The 26710-nt window shown below is 38.9% G+C and overlaps 1 non-coding gene across 1 annotated transcript; it reads right to left on the reverse strand.

The window, feature by feature from the left end:
- Positions 1–8243: 8243 nt before the first annotated feature.
- Positions 8244–8350, reverse strand: LOC141617595 (small nucleolar RNA R71). Its single transcript, XR_012531144.1, has one exon. It is a non-coding gene; the product is annotated as a small nucleolar RNA R71 (small nucleolar RNA).
- Between the last annotated feature and the right edge of the window lie 18360 nt (positions 8351–26710).

Genomic DNA, 26710 nt, shown 5'->3' on the forward strand with positions numbered 1-26710 from the left:
GGGAGTGCACTGAAGGTTTTATGTGTTTTTTTGAAATTTGGCCGTATTCCCAGCCGGTGGACCGGCAGTCGGTCTACTGACCGGCTGGGAGTGCACTGTAAGTTTTATTAAATTTCTGATTTTGGCATGTTGTCCCAGCCGGTGGCCCGGCGGCCGGTACACCACCCGGCTGGGAGTCCCCTGTTTGCTCTATTTCACTTGTGACTTTTGATAACGATTGAGTTATGCATGTATCTTCTTTCCTATCGATAATTAGTTACTTTAAGACTCATTAATGTTATGAACATGCAAAATGGTTATGGTTCTTGTTCGGACCCGAGTGTGACATTTTACATTGTGAGACTACTCGACATTCCCTATTTATTTGCCCTCGGACATTGGGTCACGGTTAGGTGCCATTGCCTCCGAGTTGGGCTATTTTTCCTTCCGCCTCTTCGGACCGGGGGTCACGGTTAGGTGACAAGGTTCCGCTTGAGGTTACTCGACTTTCGGACACGGTTAGGTGTACCATATTTCGAGTCTTGGATACGATTTGGTATCGTTTGTCGAATCGGGTGTCGTCCATCCCGAGAGTCTGGCCAGGTTTAGACTAGGACCGTATTATGATCGTCGTCCTACCAAGAGGTTGGAGTCTAGAGGGTTGTCTTGTTTGAGTCTATACTTTGTAATTGTCTTACATTTGAGTCGAGTTGGTGTGTGACAGTTTGACCTAATAATTCCTCTCTCATTTGTGCTTTACCATTCCTATTTTCTTATGCCCACTAATCATGATTTTCGTAATGCCGTAAGTATTTACTCTCATGCTTGTTTATTTAATTAAATTCCTAATTACTTGTATTTTGGCATATTGTGGCTGGGAGAACACTGAGTTACTCCCCACTGACTGTGGCTTTCATATTTATTATGAATGACAGGTTTGTGATGAAGCTTAAGTGGGGAAGACCGTGTGAGCTAGCGAGAACGTTGACCCTTGGACCTTAGTTATAGTTTGCTTAGACTCACCTATCGTTGGACTTGTGTTTATTCGTGGGATATCTTTTCCCCAACGAACTTTGTTTTTAACTGTAAAACTTAATTATCTTACTTTTCGTTGTCGTTTGATAACCTATGATGGATTTCGCACTTTGAACTTTTAAAGGTTTTAAAAATCTCGTATTTTCCGCTTAGATTTAAATAGTTCTTTTGATGCCTCATCGAAGGGTGTCACAGTTGGTATCAGAGCATATGTTGCTCCCGACGCACGCACGTGTACCCCGAATTTAACCTTGAACTTGACCTTGAATAATGAATGAGAGATGGATAGACTTAAGGACCTAAGGTGGTAGTCTGTAGTGTGTTTGCTCTTTGTTAGGTACTAACATGTTTGTTGATTATCATTTAATAATTGTTGTGTTCTTGAATCAATGACCGTGAGCTTATCTATACGAAGATCAAGATTTGGTGCCTATTGCTGAGGATTGAAGATTTGTTTAACCTTTAAAGAATGCTTCTACTTCCTTGAAAATGTTTCTCGTTCTTTGTGTATCTTGCCTTATTCTTTATCTCTTGGTGCTTATCCTCTTTCGAAACTCTCTTCTGTTTTACTTTAAGCTACACTTATCACCCCGGGATTGGATGCTATGATGTGCCCTTGAAGTGTTACCATTGCAAGGAGCCCGGACATCTCATGAAGAATTGCCCCGAGAAGAAGACTACCCCTCCTCCTCTCCCTCATGCTCCAGAAGCCGAGCCAAGAAGAGTCATTCTTGTCGAGAATCAAGTCGGAGCTGTTGTTCCTCCCAACACCGTTATGGGTGTGTTTTCTATCCTTGACCCACCTTTCATTACTTTTATCCCGTGATGCTCATCCTTCCTTTCTAAACTCTCTTTTGCTTTACCTTGGAGAGCTTGTTTGGTTCCCACCCGGCCTATTCTTCGTTTTTGTTTCTTCTTCCATAACATCTTTCATATGGATCTCTTTCTCTTGAAGAATGTCTTCACCGTCTTGAAGATACCTCCCTCTCCTTGAGCACCTTGTCATATTCCCTTATCTTTGTGCTTCTATGCCTTTCGCAACTCTGATTCCATATCTTGGGAGTTGTCTTTGTACCTTTTCCCCTTATAAGATCCCTCTTGTACACCTTCATCTTTGCCTTATGGAATGTTAACTTTTGGTCGAGTAATTTAACTTTTGTGGAGTTTGTTTGTGTTTGACCCTTAACCCCGTTTTTGAGAGGTCGTGATGTTGGAAAGACTTAGGTAATGTGGTGATAAATACTTAGGGATTCTTATACCTAGTGCCTTGACCAAGTGAGTATAATTGATTGGTGGATTCTTTGTGTTAGGAATGAGTTGCCTATGTGATTAAAAGTTATAGAACTTGGCTTTGTTGTTTATGTTTGGGATTTGAAAGCTTAGTAGGTTGAGCGTCGTCACCTTAGGAGTAAACATGAGATAAGTTTAGGATATGAATTTGGAAGAAAACCCATTTTTAGATGTTAATGATTCCGTATAGATTGGTGATGTGATTTGATGATAATTGTTCCTTGAGAACTTTGTTGAGAAGTCTTTGTCAATTCATTCTTTGGTTTTTAAAACATTGAGGTTGTGTCGAGTGCTTGAGATAAAGAGATGCTTTTATACCTGAGTGGTAGATTTGCTTTAGGGAAATCCTAATATGTGATAGGATAGGTGAACAATGAATCTAACTAGTTTATCAACCCTTGAACGAGTGTTTATTTTACCTTGACCCTCGTTTAGGAATTTGGTTATTTTACTATGGAGGTACAATATCCTTGTTATTGAGAACCTTAAGTCCTAGGAAGCGTGTGGTTTAAACCTTGAAATCCTCCTTCGTACCATTAATCATCTTCCTTCCCTCCGTTCATACCTTGATTAGATTTATTTTTTAAGTATAAAAGTTACTTGTTGTTTCCTTGCCTTGAATACCTCTCCAATTCGATGTCTCTTCTTTGGTGTTAACTAGTTACCTTTAATATTGACTCCTTTAATCTCACACCTCGTCATGTTCATGTATTCCCTTGAAATTTCCTATCATTTCTTGACCTAGTTATTACCCTTTGTTTCCTTAGTGGAGTGATGGCATTGATGGCTACATTGTAGAGTGAGTGAGATGCTCTTCGAGGATTCTTTGTAAAACCTTGATTTCGTCAATGTTGGATTAGTGGAACTTGAGCTGAGTTGGTTAGGAAAGATTGTATGACAAACCTATTTACTTTTGGTTGGTGGTCTTTATGATTTGGGGAACGTGATCATCTATGCTTGTGAATGCGGGTGTGAATAAGATTTTGGTTTGGAGTGTTAGAAAGTATAAAGACCTTGGGATTTTGACCTTTGATTAAGGATTTTACCATAGTGAGAACTCCTAATAGTCGATAGTTGGTTATGTGTGTAACTCTTTAGGTAGTTTTGATCTTTCGTGGAAATCGTTTATAGATGATTTATATTTGAGAGTTATGGAATCACAATTGTGGCGGAGTGACTTGACCCACGGGGTAGCATAGGAGTAAAGTGTGAGTATTTTGAGGAAATTTTTGGGAGTTATGTGGTTATGAGTTTCGTGGTTAGGAAGTTTTCGGAACCGTTGGGGATGACTTTGTTGTTCAAGATTTAAGTATCTGGCGTTTCCTTGTTGCCTAATTTCCCGTCCTCTTTGACCATAAGTGTTACCGTTCATACCTCTCTTCCTCGTTTCTGCTTGCTCCTCCTTTAGAATTTGATGTTAGCCTATGGAATTCAATCTTTGATATCCTTGTAGATTCGATTTCAACTCTTCTCCTAGGAAGTTCATCATAGCTCTTTTGTTGGTTAAGTTTAAACCCTGTTAGCGTACTTTGTTTTCATGATATCTAAGTTCTATTCATTTCGTGCTATTTCTAAACATTTCAAGCTACCACTTTTGATCCATTGTTAAAAGTTTATGTTACTTTTACAAAATCCTACTTATTTTAAAGGTTGAAAATGAGAATTTGATTTAGTTCTCCTTTTGTCCTACGAGTATAACTTCTTTTTATTAATTTTTAATTGCTAAACCCGAGCTACTTTTAACTTTGCTCAATTCCTAACTAACTTTGATCTATTTATGATTTCTTTATCAGAGTTTAATATTCTATTTTCAGGAATTTGACTTCCTTTTTGAATTTAGAAATGAAACCTTTGTTTCTATTTTGACCTTTGCAAAAGAAAATTTGAGTGAATTGCCTTTTCTTTTGATTTTGACGTTGATCGGATGTTAGAACTCGTTATTTGAAACGTTTAATAACTTGTTCTACGCTTGTCGACGAGTGACTTTTGTCTTAGATTTGTCTTTGACTTGGAAAGTTAGCGTTCTTGTGTGCACGACAAGAGCAATTTCGTTCCATGAATGAGACTTATACTTTTGAAAACTCTTCATTAATGTTTTGAAAGTATTTTGATTTTCGATTTATACAAATGATTTGCTTTTGACCTTATCCTCGATTTGGAATGTGATGTTCTTGAATGCGCAACGAGAGCACTTCTGTTCCTTTGATGAGAATCTGGTTCTGTCGGAAAATTTTATTTGAAACTTTTGAAAGGATTTCGATTCTTACTATAAGTAACCTTTTAATGTTTTGGTTACCGATTTCAAAATTCCGGTTTTATTGTTATATGACTTTTCATTTCTATTTTCAAGTTTCGAGGACGAAACTTTTTAAAAGATGGGGTGATTGTAACACCCGCGAATTTTCCATTTTGACATTTATAATTTAATTAACTATTCTATTGTCTTATTTATATTTTAAATTATTTAATTTCATTAATTTCATTATTAAATATGAATTTTATAAATATTGTATTTTAAAGCTTAAGTTATACAAAATAAATATTTTGGTCGGATGATAATGATAATAATAATAATATTTTCCGTCTTGAGTTGTAGTGGGCTTGAGACGTCATTTCTAGTAGAAACCGACTCAATTTGAGTTGTTGGGCTTTTTATAACTCATGGGCTTTCCCTTCTCTTTTCCCTTCACAAAACCCCCAACTAAACCCTCACAACTCCATCTCCCTCACTCCTAAATTCTGAAATTTTCCAACAAACACACAACTACAACACCATTGTTACACAACTTCCACCTCCTTCACTAAATTGGCCATAAAACCTTCATTTCTCATCGGTTTTCAACGATTTTCGCGTCTATCTCTTCCTCTCATCGCCCTCCTCCTTTCTAGGTAAGGAATATACCGACTTTCATCCATTCATGGGGCTGTAGAGCCATTCTCTACATGGTACCATTTTTCTAGTTTTGAATCTTAGTCTTATTTTGTGTTTTCTTATGTTTAGGAGAAGTTTTAGTTGACCCGGAAGTGGATTCTTGAAAGGTAGACGAGTCTTTTGTGGATTTAAGTGCAAAAAGGTAACGGTGATGGGTTACTCGACTTTTATGTTAAAGTTTGTGTGCTTTGTTTGTTAATTTAACCCTTCAAATGTTGAAATCTGATTTTTGTTATGTTCTACTTGAATTTTGGTTGGATTTTATCCTCATATGAATTTCTCACATGTTTGATTTAAAGTTTCAATCTTTATTGCTTTAAATCCGTAGTTGTTGGATTTCCTTCTCAAATATGTTGTTTTTCCGAGTTAGAATCATGCTAGGATACGTAAACAATTGATGGGAAACGATTCCTGTAAGTTTTGGACATATTTTAGTAAGCCTGTAGTCCCAGCCGGGTGACCGGCGGCCGGTCTACTGACCGGCTGGGAGTACAGTGAGGGTTTTAGGTGATTTTGAGTTTGGGCATATTCCCAGCCGGGTGACCGGTGATGCGACCATAATTGGCGCATATTTAGCCCCCGAATTACCATTGTTTCTATGCTTTTTAGTGCCTATTTGGGTCATTTCTTATCTTTAGTTCTTTGTTTTGCATATTCTTTGAGATTTTGATCCCTTGGTAGGAAAGGAGTAAGAATCTTGCATTTTCATGGCAAAATAAGGCTAAATTGATCATATTCAATGACCAAGCATCAAGGAGAGACAAGACTAGAAGGCCTTTGTACATAGCATAGTAGAAGAGCATTGTTGAGAAAAGGATCCTTGAGTCCCCAAGGAAATCCCCAAGGAATTCATGAAGAAAAGGGAAGAAAAAGAAGAAGGAAAGTCTGAACTACAATCCGAACGGATTGTAGAGAATCCGTCCGTCCTCGCCATCGAGCGTCCTCACCAGGAATCCGCTCGGATTCCCCATGCCCAATCCGAGCGTCTTGTTCCTTGATCCGCTCGGATCGTCCATCCCAGATCCGGCCGTCCCGACTCTCAGCCGCACGGATCACAGCACAGCATAGTTTCGTTCTTCAAGCTACGAAATGGAGAAGCCCTTCTCTCGGACAATCCCGGAGGCTCCTTGCTCAACTTAAAAGTGTAATTACTAGTTTAGCCCTTAGTTAACCCTAATGCATCCTCCCTAATTTTCACTATAAATACCCCATTAGTCTAATTAGAGGAGCATGTTCCTTTTATCAATAATTAGAGTAGTAATATCAATCAAATCTCTCTTTAATATTGTAATCAAATATTAATCAAGTTCTAATCAAGATCTAGTTTCTTAATTTCTCTCTTGTTCTTACTTTATTTTGGGTAATTGAAGATTATTTGGGTTATTTTGGGAGATTGACAACCTCTCAATCTAGGATTCAAGTACTTCTATTATTATTCTTGCTTTATTATTGGAATCATTAGTAGGTATAATCTCTTAATCCCTTTTTAATTATTGCTAATTACTTTCATTTATTCATCATGTTTCATTATGTTAGTATGATTGACAACCTTTCTACCATGATCAACATGATAATGAGTGAGTAGTCTCTTAGCTAGGGTTTAATGGGTGATTAGGGGAAACCAACATGGGGAATGATTCATGCTTAAATTAATATGCTTTCATATCTTATTTGCTTGCTTGTTTTGATCTTAATACATGCACATGTTATATTTGATGAAATGCTAAGCCTATGAATCCTTGCATTTACTACCATCTTCTATCCATTCAACTTGACTTGTAAGACATAACCCAACTCGAGTCTTGTGAGACCATGCATGTGTTAAGTAGGGAAGATTAAGTCGACTTTTAGGTGTTGTACAATCCAAGAGATTCGGCTCCGGGACCCAAACTTTCCTAGGATTGTAAGATATAACCCAACTCAATCCATCACAACAATAATTGCTTGCTTATAATTTGAGAACATGTTTGTATGATCATATCCCATGATTCCCCTATGAACCCATGACACCCTAGTGCTTTTAATCAATTGTTTACACCCTTTTTTTCATTTACCTTGTTAGTTTATTTTCATTGCTATTTTAGTTTAGTAACCTTCTACATCAACCCAATTTGTGACACCCCTAGACACCACTAGTTACAATAGAATCTTCATTTCAATACCCGTCCCTTGGGATCCGACCTTTACTTGCCTCTTTACTAATTGTAGAGTTGTTTGTGAAGTATAAATTGTGTTTTGTATCGACCATTGACCAACGACCACATATGCTTAATTGTGAACACCAAATGGCATCGATCAAAAATGGCGCCGTTGCCGGGGAGTGTGTTTAATTGATTTAAGATTTCTTTTATTGTTTTTAGTTGTGTCTTTTTCACCTTGGGGAAGTAAAACTCCTCAAGGTTTGTTCTAATTGTTTTCGAGTTGTTTGATATTTTGCATGTCTAGAAGGTTACAAAGAGATTTGTTACCTTTTGACCGTGAAATCGAAAGAACCTTGACGAATAATAGGAGACTTGTTAGGAGGAATTTGGGAGGTGTTGGTGAAGTTGTTCAACCCACTAGTGAGTTTGTCAATCCTTTCGCAATAGAAGGAGAAGAGAACCCATTAAACAATACCACACAAAATCCACCTACAATGCCTAAATTCTCGTCACACTCTATACCCACCGAGGAGGATCTACCAAATGGTACTCCTACCCCACAACATCTTACCGGAAACTTTATTGCCAAGTCCGCCTTCATTCAACTAGTTGAGAGGAGCCAATTCGGGGGAATGCCTAGTGAGGACCCTCATTCTCATATGGAAACATTTTGTGATTATTGTGAAGCTATCTCTCAAACGGGCGTGACTCAAGACCAAATAAGATGGGTCTTATTTCCTTTTTCATTAATCGGCACCGCAAAGCAATGGTTGAAGGGCCTTGATAAGGCCACCCTTGGAATAGATTCTTGGAAGAAGCTAGCTCTAGCTTTCTACAAAAAATTCTACCCACCGGAGAAGACAAATATGCTAAGAGCTCAAATTACGGGTTTTAAGCAAAGGGATGAAGAATCTTTGTATGAAGCTTGGGAGCGGTTCAAAGGTATTTGTCGCTCATGTCCTCACCATGGACTTAGCGAATGGTTTTTAGTGCAACAATTTTGGAATGGTTTATATGAAGATTCAAGGAACATTCTCAATATGGGATCAAATGGAATGTTCACCGAAGTTGATGACAATCAAACATGGAACAAGATTGAGGAAATGGCGGTCCATAATTCGCAATATAGTAGGCCTCGCAAGGCTACTAGAGGAGGAAAGTATGAAGTGGACACCGTTACTCAATTGGGTGCTCAACTTAGTGCTCACATTGACACAATCAACTTGAAGTTTGAACAAGCTATGGCTAGACTTGAGGAAAACTCAAAATCAACAAAGCATCATGTCAATGCCATGACGGCATCCTCATCAATCCCAAGCGGGATATGTGAGAATTGTGGAACCTTGGGTCATGACTCAAGTGAATGTAGGGGAACAACCGAGCAAGTCAATGCTTTCCAAGCTTACAAAAGTGGCACCCCTTATTCAAATTTTTACAATGAAAACACCAAGTTCCATCCAAATCTCTCATACAAGAGCCAAAATGTCCAAAACCCTCAAACTACATACACTCCACCACCCATGAGAAATCAAAATCAAAGACCCTTTTTCAATCAAAACCAAGGCTACCAAAATCAAAATCCATACAATCACCACAATGACCAAAGTTTTGATGTCCAAAAAGCGGTCATTCAAATGCAAAAAAATCAACAAGAGTTTTTCACCCAAATGCAAAAGGATAGCCAAGCAAAGGATACCACCATCAACAACATTCTAGCTCACACCAAGATGTTGGAAACACAATTGACCCAACTAGCATCTTCAAACTCACAAAGACAAAAGGGGCAATTACCACCTCAAGGTAATCCCCCTAGACATGAGACGGTTAGTGCCATTCACTTGAGAAGTGGTACAAGATATGAAGCACCGAAGAAGCAAGTTGAGGATGAAGTTGTGAGAGCTAGTGAGAATGAAGTTGTGGTGCAAGGTCCCAAGGAAGGGGAATCATCAAAAGGAGAAAGTTCAAAGAAAAATGAAGACAAAGCCAAAGAAAAGGAGCCCATTGTGATTAGACTTCCTTTTCCAAGTCGTCAAGCCAAGCCCAAATTTGATGATCAACTTGGAAAGTTCATGGAAATTGTGAAGAACTTAGAAGTCTCAATTCCTTTCACGGAGTTAATCAATCACGTTCCGGCCTATGCAAAGTACATGAAAGATATCCTCACAAAGAAGAAGTCAATCCGGAAACTTGAGACTATCGCCTTCACCAAGGTGAGTAGTGCAATTCTTCAAGGGAGTTCACCTCCAAAATTAAAGGATCCGGGAAGCTTCTCAATACCGTGTACCATTGGCGACACAACGATCAACAAAGCCTTATGTGATCTAGGGGCTAGTGTGAGTGTCATGCCGTACTCGGTGAGTAAAAGGTTGGGAATGGGAGAGCTTAAATGTACCAATATCACTCTTCAAATGGCCGATAGATCGACGAAGACACCGCTAGGGATATGGGAAGATGTCCCCGTGCGAATTGGGAAGTTTTTCATCCCGGTGGACTTTGTCATTGTTGATATGGAGGAAGATTCCAACATTCCAATCATCTTAGGAAGACCTTTCCTACACACCGCGGGTGCGGTGATTGATGTGAAACATGGAGAGCTCACTCTAGAAGTGGGAGATGAAAGCATAACTTTTAATCTTGACAAGACCATGAGAGCTCCTCGTTTGCATGAGCCATGTTTCATGATTGATCATTATAGCCGAAAAGATGAAAAGAAGAAATCGGAACTCCAATGGAGAAAGAAAGTTGAAGATGCTCCATTCAAAGAGCAAGTGAATTGTGAAAAGGAGAGCTTGCAAAGCTCATCAAATTCAACCAAGGAAGAAGAAGATGGCCTCATTGGCCAAGAAAAGAAATTGGGAGAGTTGTCTCCGTCCAAGCAAGAGATTTTCAATGATCAACTTAATGAAGTTTGTGGTCTTTGGGACGACGAATTTGAAGGGATCTTTAATCCCTACATTGGGCATGCCATCGATCATGATCAACAACAAGGGCCACGGTCTATTGAGGACCTCTACCACAACAATGAACAAGCTTTTAATTACTTCTTCGAGGTGTTGAGCAACATCAACAACACCTTGAACATGCCCCCTTGACATCTCATCAAGAATGAGAGTTTGGTGGAGTCCTCCCTAAACCACCACTTGTAAATATTTCTAACTCCCTAACTTACATTTAATTTTTGTATTGCATTTTTGTCATTTTTGGATTTTATTTACTTTGATCAAAATAATTGTCATGAAAAGAGAGAAGTGAGGGAGGGACTAATGATCTTAATTGATGTGTAGTGCTTTACCTTAGTGTGGGGATGGCAATTGCCTAGGCTATTCATGCCTTAGTAGTGCCCCCGCAATGAAGAACACAAGATTTGAAAGAAAGAAAGAAAGAATGATAAGGGAATGCGTTGGTGCACGGATGGAATCAATCCGTGTACACAAGGACCAATCCGAGCGGATTATCGAGAATCCGCTTTGTCTGCAGAGGATCCGAGCGTCCTGCGAGAGAAGACGCCTTGTCTTGGGCTCAATAAAACTCGCAAATTCTTGATCGTTGAAGAATCCGAGCGGATTCCCGGAAAGACGCCGTTTCTCGAATCCGTCCGTCTTGTGGACAATCCGCCCGTCTTGCGGTGAAGAAAAAAACAAAGAAAAATCTCTCGGACAAGAATCCGTCCGTCCCGCACGAAATCCGCCCGTCTCATCTCTCGAAGAATCCGAGCGGATTCTCCGAATCCGCCCGTCTCTAGGCGGGATTTTTGAAAATTTGAAGCTGAAGAATCCGAGCGGATTGCGCCTAATTCGCACGGATTGCGCCTGCGTCCTAATTTTGTCGAGTTCTTTAAATACCCACCCCACCTTCATTCATTCATTCATTCACTCATAAACACTACCCATAACATCAAAACCCTCATCCTCTCCATCTCAAAAAAAAACAAAAACCCTCAACAAAACTCACCAAAATCAAATCAAATCATCTTTCAAATAACAAATCAATCACTCCATCTTCATTAACAATCAAAACCAAGCACAAAATCTTCACCTTTGAATTGATTTTTGTTCTCATAAAGGCAAAGCCTTTCACCTTCAAAATCAATTTGGGCATTCTACAAATTGAAGATTTTTGATCTTTTCTTGGTTAGCTCATCAAATGGCAAGAACAAAGGGAGCAACAAAAGCAAAAGCAAAGGCACCAAAGACTACAACTCTCTCTCAAAGGCAAAAAGCTCTACAAATGAAGAAAGCTTTGGCAATGGTGGTATCAACACCAAGCTTGGAAGTGCAACCACCTCAACAAATTTCTATGGAAGCATCACCCTCTACTCCGGTAATTAATCAACTCTTGCATTACCCGGAGGTAACATTCATTTCCGATTCTCATAGAAATACATTTGTCAAGTTTGCTATGAAACAAATTCAATCCACCAAATTCATATGCCAAGATGCTTTAGAGAAGTTGGGTGTTCTTGAACAAACAAGAGTCTTTTTCAATGCCATGGGTTTAAAGAAATTGTTTGAAATGAAGGAAGTAACATACCCCTCCCTTGTCTTGGAATTCTTAAGTTCTCTAAAAGTGACAAAAGTTGAGAATAGGGAAAATATTGAGTTTCGTCTAGCTAACACTAGTAGACGCATTACCTTTCCGAAATTGGGTAAAATTTTGGGTCTTAGCGATGAACATAAATTCTATAAGCAATATGGGAAGTATGATCCCGAGCCTCTTTGGGAGGCAATCTCCGGGAAGAAATTTGAAGATTTTAAAGCTTGTCGTGCTCTTTTGGTCCATCATCCGGGCATAAGAATATGGCACAAAGTTGTGGGAAATACCATAATTGCTAGGAAAGACACCAATCATTTCACGGGACTCGATTTTATCCTCCTTGAATCAACTTTGAATATTGGAAGAATTCACACCAAGCCTTACAATTCTTTGAGGCTATTGGTTGATAGATGGCTCCATGTAGATAGTGGGAAGAAGGGTCAAACCGTAATTGTTAATGGCGGCCTTGTCACGGTCCTAGCCAAGCACTTTGATCCTAATTTCAATAAGGATAGCAAGTACAAGGCTAAGGATGGTGGCCATCTTATTGATATGTCCACCTTGATCAACAAGTTTAAGTGGGTTGCTCACAATTCCCTTGATACCAAGTATGGGTGGCTTACAAGTGAGGCCCGATCATTCACTTTACCCGCAAAGATTTGCCGTCTTAGTGTCCACCGGACCAACTATTTACTTCCCCTATCCAAGGAAGCCGAGTACATCATTCAACAACAAAAGGGTGATCATGAAACTCCCTCCTCTTCCATTGTTATACCACCTTACCCCTATGATTATGAAGAGTTCAAACCGCAAGGAGTTGAAATTGGAAAAGATTATGTCACTCTTCTAATGCAAACCATGCACAAGCAAGCTTATGAAGATCGGAAGAATGCTTATTTGGCTCAATATCCTCCCCTCCTACATCTAGCTAGGCACGGAATCCTTGATCCATCTTGTCCTTTGCCTAGTTGGGCGGATAGAGAAGCCTTATTTCCGGGTGCATCTAGGGACGTGGTGGAAGGCAATGAGGTTGTTGGAAATGATGAGGAATTTGATGATAACATTGAGGACGAAGCAAGTGGAGATGAAGAAAGAGATGGTGAAGATAATGATGAGGAAGATAGTGATGAGGAAAGCAAAGAAGAAAGTGCCAAGGAAAGTGGCAATGTGACCACTTCTCATGAGGGAAGTGATGGTGATAGTAGCATGATGGAAGACTAGCCTTGGAGATTCCTACTCTCCCACGGTTTGTCTATATCTCTTTGTATTTTATTTCATTTTGATCATTGTTGGTTTAGTCCTAGCAACATCAAAGGACTCACACCTCGGTTCCTTTGAGGTGTTCTTTATTGTTCCCACTTTTTGAAAATCCAAAATGACAAATCTAGTTTCATGCATAGCATAGCATGTGCATGAACTCCCCCATGCTTTGACATTAGCAATAGTGTCTTACTTGGTTTGGGGAAGTTAATGCATACGCAACGGGAGGTAATTTAAATTATCCTCTCCGTCATAACAAAAAACCATGCATCATGTAGTATAGCTTAGTGTAGAATTGCATTTAGTATAGAAATCATGCATCATCTTTGCATAATTTCTATCATTTTGGCCATTGAGGACAATGCCCATATTAGTGTGGGGATGGGAATTCTAACACTTAACTTTTATTCAAAAACCATAAAAATTGAAAAAAATTTCAAAAAAATCATAAAAATTTAAAAATTGAAAAACCAAAAACAAGTTCATTTCCCTTGTATATATTGTCTTGTATATATTGTGTTTGTTTCATCCTTGTTCACTTTGATTGACTACGCCACATCCGAGACATGAGGATATTGAAGACCGCATGGTATGATCTTTCCAATCTCCTTTTTCCTCTTTATGTTAATGACTATGTGGCTTTATTTTGATTGATGCGGTAAAAACAATGTGAATTTAGGATTGCATTTAGTTTATTTGGCATGTTAGTTGGTAGAATCATTTGCATTAGGATGTATATATATTAGTTGCATCATGGCATGTAGTTGCATGTTAGAAAAAAATTTTGCGAAACCGTCTACTTGGGAAGCTTGACAAGTGTATATAGGCCCTAGTAGATGCTTTTTCTTCTTAAGACTTTGCTTGTTAGAATACTTGTAAAACACCCTAGGATGTGTCATGCTAGTATCCTTTGACCCATGGTTTAAGGCCGAGTCAAGAGTACCTTGTGGTGTGATAACTCCTTGGCTACCGTTTATTCCAAGGTGACCCTTGAAACCATGCATACTTCTATCCATCATCCATGTTCTACCACATTTTTGTCAACAAAAGGGAATGGGCACAAAAACAAAAAGAAATTGATTTGAGTTCAATGAAATGAGAAATGAAAGAAAGTTTGCAAAATGCATCAAAAGAAAAGAGGAGCAAAAATAGACTCCTAAAGCTTCAAATACAAGGCATCCTCGTTACTAATTGGGGTGACTTTGAAAATGTTCAAAAAGAAATGCAAAAAAATTGTCAAGTATTGAAATGCCAAAAATAAAAAAGAAATGGCAAGAAAGTGTTCTCAAATGTCAAATGCCACAAGAAATTGGTGGGAAAAACAACAACAAAAGCAAACTCCCAAAATGAAACTCAAATATCTATCGATCCCTTTTTCCACCTTATCCATTTTTGTGCATGGTAGAGAGGGGACGACCCTTCTTCTTGTCTAGGCAAGAGGGGGAATTCCGCGATCCTCCAGTGTTTCTAACACCATAGGGAGACTACTCTTGACAAAAGCATTTAACGATTGAGGACAAAGGTACCCTAGCTTGACACCTTTTGGAGGTGATTTATTGGTATCCTTCTAGGCTTAGTAGTTTGAACAAATTGCATCTATGAAGGATTGTGTACCCTTGAATTGCTTCCCTTGTAGATAATTTCCGCCACTTAGATGAGGAAAGTGGCTATTCTTTTTGTAGATGCATCCATTATGTGTTTTTGTGTGCTTAATGTTTGGATGTATCGCCATTTTGGCAAGACCCACCTTGCCTTGCAAGAAGGCATCCTACCTCATGGTTGTCTTGTTGTGAGTTGAAGGGGCGGAGTGAGACCCGCTAATTGTCTCATATCGGCTATTATTATTAGGTTAGGTTAATATTGGTCCTAGTCTTTGTCACCTCTTTACTCGGGACGAGCAAAGGTTCGGTTTGGGGATATTTGATGCGACCATAATTGGCGCATATTTAGCCCCCGAATTACCATTGTTTCTATGCTTTTTAGTGCCTATTTGGGTCATTTCTTATCTTTAGTTCTTTGTTTTGCATATTCTTTGAGATTTTGATCCCTTGGTAGGAAAGGAGTAAGAATCTTGCATTTTCATGGCAAAACAAGGCTAAATTGATCATATTCAATGACCAAGCATCAAGGAGAGACAAGACTAGAAGGCCTTTGTACATAGCATAGTAGAAGAGCATTGTTGAGAAAAGGATCCTTGAGTCCCCAAGGAAATCCCCAAGGAATTCATGAAGAAAAGGGAAGAAAAAGAAGAAGGAAAGCTGCTGAACTACAATCCGAACGGATTGTAGAGAATCCGTCCGTCCTCGCCAGTCCGAGCGTCCTCACCAGAATCCGCTCGGATTCCCCATGCCCAGTCCGAGCGTCTTGTTCCTTGATCCGCTCGGATCGTCCATCCCAGATCCGGCCGTCCCGACTCTCAGCCGCACGGATCACAGCACAGCATAGTTTCGTTCTTCAAGCTACGAAATGGAGAAGCCCTTCTCTCGGACAATCCCGGAGGCTCCTTGCTCAACTTAAAAGTGTAATTACTAGTTTAGCCCTTAGTTAACCCTAATGCATCCTCCCTAATTTTCACTATAAATACCCCATTAGTCTAATTAGAGGAGCATGTTCCTTTTATCAATAATTAGAGTAGTAATATCAATCAAATCTCTCTTTAATATTGTAATCAAATATTAATCAAGTTCTAATCAAGATCTAGTTTCTTAATTTCTCTCTTGTTCTTACTTTATTTTGGGTAATTGAAGATTATTTGGGTTATTTTGGGAGATTGACAACCTCTCAATCTAGGATTCAAGTACTTCTATTATTATTCTTGCTTTATTATTGGAATCATTAGTAGGTATAATCTCTTAATCCCTTTTTAATTATTGCTAATTACTTTCATTTATTCATCATGTTTCATTATGTTAGTATGATTGACAACCTTTCTACCATGATCAACATGATAATGAGTGAGTAGTCTCTTAGCTAGGGTTTAATGGGTGATTAGGGGAAACCAACATGGGGAATGATTCATGCGTAAATTAATATGCTTTCATATCTTATTTGCTTGCTTGTTTTGATCTTAATACATGCACATGTTATATTTGATGAAATGCTAAGCTTATGAATCCTTGCATTTACTACCATCTTCTATCCATTCAACTTGACTTGTAAGACATAACCCAACTCGAGTCTTGTGAGACCATGCATGTGTTAAGTAGGGAAGATTAAGTCGACTTGTAGGTGTTGTACAATCCAAGAGATTCGGCTCCGGGACCCAAACTTTCCTAGGATTGTAAGATATAACCCAACTCAATCCATCACAACAATAATTGCTTGCTTATAATTTGAGAACATGTTTGTATGATCATATCCCATGATTCCCCTATGAACCCATGACACCCTAGTGCTTTTAATCAATTGTTTACACCCTTATTTCATTTACCTTGTTAGTTTATTTTCATTGCTATTTTAGTTTAGTAACCTTCTACATCAACCCAATTTGTGACACCCCTAGACACCACTAGTTACAATAGAATCTTCATTTCAATACCCGTCCCTTGGGATCCGACCTTTACTTGCCTCTTTACTAATTGTAGAGTTGTTTGTGAAGTATAAATTGTGTTTTGTATCGACCATTGACCAACGACCACATATGCTTAATTGTGAACACCAAATGGCATCGATCAACCGGCGGCCGGTCTACTGACCGGCTGGGAGTGCACTGAAGGTTTTATGTGTTTTTTTGAAATTTGGCCGTATTCCCAGCCGGTGGACCGGCAGCCGGTCTACTGACCGGCTGGGAGTGCACTGTAAGTTTTATTAAATTTCTGATTTTGGCATGTTGTCCCAGCCGGTGGCCCGGCGGCCGGTATACCACCCGGCTGGGAGTCCCCTGTTTGCTCTATTTCACTTGTGACTTCTGATAACGATTGAGTTATGCATGTATCTTCTTTCCTATCGATAATTAGTTACTTTAAGACTCATTAATGTTATGAACATGCAAAATGGTTATGGTTCTTGTTCGGACCCGAGTGTGACATTTTACATTGTGAGACTACTCGACATTCCCTATTTATTTGCCCTCGGACATTGGGTCACGGTTAGGTGCCATTGCCTCCGAGTTGGGCTATTTTTCCTTCCGCCTCTTCGGACCGGGGGTCACGGTTAGGTGACAAGGTTCCGCTTGAGGTTACTCGACTTTCGGACACGGTTAGGTGTACCATATTTCAAGTCTTGGATATGATTTGGTATCGTTTGTCGAATCGGGTGTCGTCCATCCCGAGAGTCTGGCCAGGTTTAGACTAGGACCGTATTATGATCGTCGTCCTACCAAGAGGTTGGAGTCTAGAGGGTTGTCTTGTTTGAGTCTATACTTTGTAATTGTCTTACATTTGAGTCGAGTTGGTGTGTGACAGTTTGACCTAATAATTCCTCTCTCATTTGTGCTTTACCATTCCTATTTTCTTATGCCCACTAATCATGATTTTCGTAATGCCGTAAGTATTTACTCTCATGCTTGTTTATTTAATTAAATTCCTAATTACTTGTATTTTGACATATTGTGGCTGGGAGAACCCTGAGTTACTCCCCACTGACTGTGGCTTTCATATTTATTATGAATGACAGGTTTGTGATGAAGCTTAAGTGGGGAAGACCGTGTGAGCTAGCGAGAACGTTGACCCTTGGACCTTAGTTATAGTTTGCTTAGACTCACCTATCGTTGGACTTGTGTTTATTCGTGGGATATCTTTTCCCCAACGAACTTTGTTTTTAACTGTAAAACTTAATTATCTTACTTTTCGTTGTCGTTTGATAACCTATGATGGATTTTGCACTTTGAACTTTTAAAGGTTTTAAAAATCTCGTATTTTCCACTTAGATTTAAATAGTTCTTTTGATGCCTCATCGAGGGGTGTCACATTAGAACTCTCAGATCCTAAGGAGTGAATTGTACATGTGGTGTTGGGTAGGGTGGAATGGGTACATAGGATGGTGGTGCATCACCCCATTCCGGCAACTCACGAGGTTGACTAGGTGCTTCTTCTCTTGGTGGTGGGTTGTTATAGATCTTAATGGGGAGTAAGTAGTTCGGTCTAGGTGAGTACCGGCTCAACCGGGGCTCGGTAGGTGGTATGTTCCACCCCAAGAGAATAAGTGAAGAGCATCCCTTTGTGAACCACTCTACACTTCCGGCTTGGTTGTAAGTGCACCACCGGTGGTGGTTGAAGATAGCATCCTCATCTATCAAAGTGCCCCCTTTGAGCTTTTCATAGTTCCCTTGAAGGCTGAACCCAGGGCAAAGTTCATTGGCCATAATTGTGATTAGGCCTCCCATCACAAGGGTTTTGATATTAGAATTCCCTTGAGCAAAATCATTGAATCTTGTAAGCATATCAAGGGGTGTGTTAAAATTGTAAGGCCGCGTTCCTTAAACATTCAAGTAAGACTCAAGGAGGGTCAAGTCGAGAAGGGTGCACCTATCTTGCTCTAACCTTCCATTAATAGTTTCGGCTATAAACCGTTCAGTGATCCGAATCACCAGATGTTGGAAGGCAAAGGTATAGCATTGTTTAAAGGAATGGAGTTCTCTCCCAGAGATGGCTCTCCATATGTGGTTGACGGTAAAGTCGGAGGGCTTATCGGTGTTTTCCCTCGGAACTTCAAGACCAAAAATTCTTGCAAATTGGTCTAGAGTTAACCTATGTTCTCTATTACAAAGACGGAACTCCAAACCAATATTTCTCCATTGATTAGTGACAACACGGAGACTACACAAAAACTCGAGGGTGAGACTCAAGTAAGTGTCCTCATGGGTATAGAACATTTTCTCAAGCCCCAAACCATTGAAAAACACCTCCGTTTGATGCCTTATACCAAGTACTTCTAAAGCATCAACATCAATAAATTAAGTAGGCTCATAGTCCTTACCTAGCAATTGCTCAAACCTTTGGCGGTGGTGATCGTTGGTGAAGAGTACCTTGGGGAAATACTCAAGTCGTGTAACACCGTGTATCACCACATTTTGATGGCCCCTTGCCTCCCTTGAGGTGGATGAAGTAGCACCCTTGCGGCGTTTAGGTGCGGCCTTGGGGTATTTCTTGCTCTTGCTTCTTATATTCATCATTTTCTTGATGTGAATGTTAGGGTTTTGCTTGGTTTTTGTGATGGGGATGTTTCTAGATGATGAGATGTGATTTTGAGTAGATAAGATAAGGAAAAATAGGGATGGTGTGGAGCGTTTATAACAAAGAAGGGGTGGGAGACGAGCGGATCTGGGCTGGGCTCGGGCGGATATGATAATAACCCAGTCAATTACCGTGCTCATCCGAGAATCCCAGTGACGATCCGAGTGTCCCGAGGTTGCTGCCCGAGCGTCCTGTTTAGGAGACGCGCGGATTCTCAACCATTTTGTCTTCGTGTTTTGCATTCAGGTGGGGACGAGCGGCTTAGTGCTAGGACGAGCGAATTTCCGTCTGGTACGCACGTCCTCTTGAGAGTCTGCTCAGATCCTCTTTCAGTCTAAAATAATGCTGAGTGCCATGTCCAAGTAGAGCGTCCTGCTGCGGGTACGAGCGGATTATGGTCGAAACGAGCATCCTGAAGATAATGCGAGCAGATTTCGTGACAGTGCTCATTCATGCCTTTAGCAGGGCTCAGCACGAGCGGCTCATTGTCAGGACGGGCATCTTCAGCTGCTCCTCGTCAATCCTTCAACGAATTCATTTGAATTCTCACCCTTGCACCCTTTTTGCGATTCCTTCTTATCATTTTCTGAAAATATACTCAAAGAATGGGTAAGTAACCCTCACTCACTATTCTCATGTAAGAAGATGCAACTAACTTAAAAGTATATGCAATATTGTACAATGCAAAATTGTGGGAAGGCATATATTACAAATGGTGATTTGAGATAGGACTCCACCAAACTAGTTTGAATTGTCGAAATCTTTTGTCCATAGAGCTCAAGGCTCTTAGGAGAAGGTCAAAGGCTTGTGAACAAGCTTCAAACAAGCATGAATACGGTTTGTTCCAATTTAATATGAAGTTTGGCCAAGGAAGCTTGTCATTCATTCTCTCTTTCACCTTACCCTTCGCACTTGAGCCTTTGCAATGCTTTAAACCAACAAGCCCATGATTCTTGTCAACACGAGGCATGAAGTATGGCTTATTTTCGTCCGGAGACTTCCACTTACCACCTTCTTCTTCAATTTCGGTGATGATGATAGCATTTGGATTTGTCAATCCTTCCAAATTAGAAGGAGAATTCTCATAACATTGATGACCGGATACCTTAAGAATTGAAATTGTTGGTGCCAAATCTCCACAAGTAAGCTCATTTGCAAGTTTGTTCTTGAGCTTTTCCACCAAGTACCGTTTATATGACGATTTGACTTTTTGGAGAAGGTCCACCATAACATCTTCAATGATCATAGGTTCTATGATGGGTCCGAAATGGTCTTCATACGCAATAGGAAAGAGACATTCATTTTCTTCATGGAAGCATACCTCAAATTTCTCAAGGATGGGCTCCTCAAGTGAGGTAATCTCACAACTCTTTTCCTCCTATTCATTCCATAAGTCATTGAAAGACACATGTTCCTCATAAGCTTCTTTCATAATTTTGTCATCATGGCTATCATCATATGAATCATAAATGGGGGCTTCATTCCTCCACATCAACCCTTTCTCCAACACCTCAACATTCACATCAAATGACACACCTTCATACTCACAAAGGCTAAGAGTATTTGGCTTACTCAACCTCATATCTTCTTCATCAAATACCACACTTTCATACTCATAAGAGCTCAAAGAGATTGGCTCTTCCCACTTTTCATCAAAGGTAACTCCTTCAAGCTTGCATTCATGATAAATGTCTAAGGAATGGTGAGGAGTAGTTTCATGGGCTTCCTTCATTTGGGCAATTTGAATTGGCAACTCCTCACCATGGGTAACAATGCTTTGGAGAATATTATCCCTATTTTGGCTCTCCTCTAGCACTTGTTTGAAGAAATTTCGTTGGTCTCCCATCAGTTGGAGGACCATACTTTGAATGTCAAATTCATGCTCATCTTCTTGTTGTGGGTGGGTATGAAAGTGGTTGTATTGTGGCATTTGAAATTCATTATGAAGTGGGTATTGGATGTGGGGGTTTTGGTATGGGATGTTTGTGGGGTAATTTGAGTTTCCATTGTAGAAGTTATAGGATATGGGTGTGTTTTCTTGCTCAACAAACCTTCTCCATTCATAAATGTCATACTCATTTACTCCAACTCGCCCATATACTTATTCTTGTTGGAAGTGATATGCCATCATCATTGCTAGAATAAAGAGGCAACTACAAGCACGAAAACTACAATAAGACGGTAAGAACGAACCTTGAGGAACAAGTTCATCAAGGTTAAAGCACAAGAAACGAAATTCCCAAGGAACCAAAGCTCCTCAAGAAGAAGCACAACTAAAACTAGATAAAAGAATGATTCAAATACACAACACCGTCCCCGACAACGGTGCCATTTTGATGTAGAACGGGTCGTTGTCCGCCATCAAACATATTTATACCCAACTACTAGCATAGAAAGCAAGTCGGGGTCGATCCACGGGACGGGGGTACTCAAATTGTTCAATCTAATCGTAGTTGTGCTAAGGGTTGTCACCATTGATTGGAATTGATTGATTCTAAACTAACGAAAGCAATGGAAGGTAGACAAGCAATAGAACAAATAAAGATGTAAACAAATAATAAAGGATACTAGGATGTCATGGGATCATAAGGGAATCATGGTAAGATAGCATAAATGATTTATATGGATGCAAGCAATTTATTATTGTTGGAATTAAGTTGGTTCATGTCATATAATTCATAAGAAGGTTTGGGTCCCGGAGCCGAGTCATTTGTGACTTTACAACACCTACAAGTCGACTTAATTCTTCCTATTAAACTACATGCATGATAAACCAATTCCTAGGGAAACTTACGTCTCGGAGCCTAGTCGGTTAAGACTTTACAACACCTACAAGTCGACTTGGGTTTTCCCTATTCAACTCTATACATGTTCTAATAAGACTTGAGTTGGTTTATATATTACAAGTCTCATTGAAAATATAAGAGATGGGCAAAAAATACAAGGTTTCATAGTCTAGCATTTCATCAAACATGATATGTGCATAAGTTGAAAAATAATAAGCAAGCATTCATATGAACTCATTAAGCATAAATCTATCCCATGATTAACTCCCCTAATCCCCCACTAATCCTAGTTCAGTAACTACTCACTTATTATCATGGGAAACATGTTATCAATGGTGTCAATCATCACAACAAGTATAAACATGATAAGAGAGTGAGGAAATAAACAATAAAGAGTAAAGAGATTATACCAAACTTAAGATGAACAATTGGAAAGGAAAGAATAATAGAAGAAAACTTGATTGATTGATGAAGAGTTGTCAATTCTCCAATAATAACCCAATAATCTTCAATTACCCATAAATAAACTAGAACAATAATTAAGGAAAGATTAATGTGTAATTTGTGGAAATATTGAGATTAATCTATTCTAATCTACTCCTAATCTAATCTTGGGAAGGTTGGCCTCCTCTAAGAGAGTTTAGTCTCTTGATTATTACAAATGGAGTGTATATAGTGGTACATCATGAGGTTAAGAAAGGGTAGATTAGTAAATAACAATGCTAAGTGTTGAATAGAGAATTGCAAGTCCCGAGGAAAATGCGCAGATCAAGCTGCTACTCCCACCACGATCCGCTCGACCTCAACTGGTGCACGACTGGTTTGTAAGGAGATCCGCTCGTCCCGTGCAGGAACCGCTCGGATCAGGACACTGCAATCCGCTCGTCCCATGCCAAGGATGCTCGGATCCTGGCACAGGATTTTCCCTCTTATTGCTTTTAGGCTTATACTCCTCTTATAAATTTATTGCTTTATTTCCACATCCTTGGTCATCATTCTTGCCTCCTCTTCATACTAGTCCATCCAAGATCGTCAACAAGCTTCCGAATATGCGCGAGAGACGGGAATTCGCCTCATTATCTTCTTTTCTACAAGACATATACAATGCAATAGGAAAGCAAAATAGGAAGAAATTGACGTATAAAATAGCCATGAAATGCTATATTAATATGCAAAATAGGCTCAATTAGGGGACTAAATGTGCGCAATTAAGAGTCACATCACTATTCGAAACTTCTTGACCTGGGACGTTCCTTCATATGCCAATTCCAGACTATCCAAGATCTATTTTGCACTAGAGCGTGAGGAGAAGCGACTAAACTCTTCCTTAGTAATTCCACATTGCAAAAATGATATTGCACGTGAATTCTTTTCAGCTTTAGCAAAATCAGTCGCATCATAGTCATCTTCTTACTATACTTTACTATTGCCGAGTACATCGACAGTAGTAATGGTAAGAGGTCCTTTGACTATGATTCTCTAGCACTCATAATCTGTGCCATTTATAAAATGCATCATTTTATTTTTCCATAACTGTATCCTGTACCATTGAATATAGGATACTTTATCTCCTTGGAATCCATGATGAAGAAATGAAAAACTTTTGAAAGGATAAAATAAAAATAGAAATAAAACGAGTAACTAGAGTATTGGATCGACTCTCTAGATGTTAGGCTATCAAGAGCACGAGGCTCTGATACCAATTGTAGAGTTCAACTGCCCAACAAATATACTCTGGAGGGGGGGTGAATAGAGTATGTACCGATTTTTAATTTCTCGAAGATAGTAATGTACTTCTAATTCGTGACTTATGAGTTAAGTTCGAATGTATGAAGTATATAATGATTGTGAAAATGATTTGATAACATTGTAAGACAAACGGTGCGAAATAAATAAATAACACACGATATTTTAATGTGGTTCGTCCCAATTGAAAAGCCTACGTCCACCCCTTTTTATTAATTGTTTATCATGAGCGCCTAATCCAGTCTAGCGTACAATAAACAACTAACCACCACGACTAACCCTAATCATGCTAATGAAGGATGTTAAGCCTTCGGTGCGTGAGAGATGTGAAGCTCTCGATTTGTGAAGGCTCTTAAGCCATCGATGTGTGAGAGATGTGAAGCTGTCGATTCGTGAAGGATGTTAAGCCTTCATGTTTGTAGGATGTTAAGCCTACGTTGCGTAAGATGTTAAGCTTACAAAGTTTGAATATTAAATACAATCGAATCTAATACAATACAATCAATTGTCTAGAAGAGAATTGTAAAACTATGCACTTTTAAAAGATAAACTTTTGACACGAAAAGTTCAAAAGTATGTAGTTTAAAGACTTCAACTTTCAAAAGCAATTTGCAAAATGAACGATTAAGAACTAAGCTTAAAGCGGCGGAAATGATTTTGCAAAAAATTCAATTTAATCAAGAAAGTTCATATAGTCGTGTGTCTAGGTTTGAAGTTTAGATGTGCATTTATAATGAGCCACATAGGAGTAAACACCATAAACCTTTCGAATTCGGGTTTCTCAGGTGTTTCTTGATGCACACTTCAAATCTAGGTTTTTCATAAAATAACATAAGATAATCATACTCAAAATATCTTGGCCAAAGATATATTTAAAAAGAATAAAATACAAGCCATATTTTATGAAAGAATAACCGAAAAAGATTAAGTAAAATCTTTTACAAAATTCGGTTAATAGTTTTAAAGAAAAATAGAATATTTTTCACAATATAAAATATCTTTTCAAAGATTAAGAATCTTGTTTGGATAAAACTAATTCTCAACGTATCTTTATGTTGAGAGATTTCATAATATCATGTAAACAAGATATATCAAAATCTTTCTTCAAAAGATATACAAGTCTATATTTAATCGTAGTAAAGACTCCATAAAATAAAACGAGATATTATTGTTTTGAGATAACCAAAACGAGATAGAAAGAGTTTTAGAAACTAATTTAAATTCGAACTTACTACAGGACCTGAGGATACACTCTACTCAACTGAGGATACTGTTTCCTGTAGATATAGCAGAGTTCTTCAAAACTTGAGGTAACCGTTGCCTCGACTGAGGACACCGTTCCCTCAAGGTCAGTTTTACTTTGTGCATAGTTCTAAGATACTCTTTTACATAATATGTCCTGAACCTATTTCTAGGACTTCATGATGATCTCATAGATGTAACATTTTTACGTTGATCATCTTCATAATACGCTTCTCTTGAATCAAGCTTGAGTACCTAAATAATAAACACTATAAAACATACCAGGCTCATAAAAGCGTAAAATAAAATAGCTTAGAAATAAAACGTTAACTTGACATGCTTCAAAACCCATCAAGACCTAGGGTCAACACTCCCCCACAAGCTACACCCGCACACACCCGATTACACCCTACACCCTCACGAGACATTACATTCACTCCCCCTAAAAGGAACTTCGTCTCGAAATTCTAACATTCAACATCATAATTAGAGCGATTTTTTCATAGGGCAGATGATATTTAAAGGAATCATAATCCCATTTTCATAGCTTGTGATTGATCAAAGAAAACTCGTGTCGAATTTCAAAATTTTCAAGTAAAATATATAACTTGACGGTTTGTGAAACTTGGTGGAATCATTAATCAAGAAGATGCCAACGATGGGGTTACTCGCATTATGTTTAATCTAATGTCAGAAAGTTATAACAACATGTAAATAATTAACAAGCGACATTTGCAATTAATGAGTACTCTGCACAAGACGACACTGTGCCTTTACGCCGCACGTAACTTAATCATGGACACATACTCCCATACACAACATCTCATGGTCTCATATTTGGCAAGAATATACAGTCTTTCCAATGATAAATAATGTGATCTATCAATCATCTCAAACAACTACAAAATATGCCACTTTGCGAGGCTTCTTACTCAAAATGGGCTATCCAAAACAAATAAATGTCAACATATCATCGCAAAAGTAATGAAATAATAATTAAATACCAACACAGTACCACTCGGTCGAGTTACCCAAGATACTCAATCAAGTATAGGGCACTCGTGTAACATCCTAAGTTCTTGAGAAGAAACGTTGTCCCACATCGGGAAAATAAGGAACTTGTGATATATTTATAGAGAATTCAACCCACCAGTTAGTAATAATGCCTTATACTTTTGGGTTTAAGTGAGGAAAAATAATAGCCCAAAGGTACACATCCCATCTATTGGGGTTGTGTTATGACGGTGGTGGGTCAGGTTGTTGTAAATGATGCCAGAGCAACTCTGCGACCTGTTGGAATATGTCTCCTCCGACAATAATGCGATCACGACTGTTGATCATGATGATCACATGTTTAAATCTCATTATAAAGAATACAATTGGGAAATAATATTGTTACTGTCAACTGGTCAACATATATCGGTAATGATTGGCTGACTAGAGTTTGACATTACTTTCGTGCGACGGTGGTGATCAGTTGACCCCCTAGGTCATACCTATAGGGCAACACTCTTAATTGATTATTTAATTAATCGTATAATGTTACGAGTTAATTAAATTATTTGAAAATTGACGGACGATTTTGGATGTAAA

Source organism: Silene latifolia, chromosome 1 (genome assembly GCF_048544455.1).
Source record: "Silene latifolia isolate original U9 population chromosome 1, ASM4854445v1, whole genome shotgun sequence".
Taxonomy (NCBI): domain Eukaryota; kingdom Viridiplantae; phylum Streptophyta; class Magnoliopsida; order Caryophyllales; family Caryophyllaceae; genus Silene; species Silene latifolia.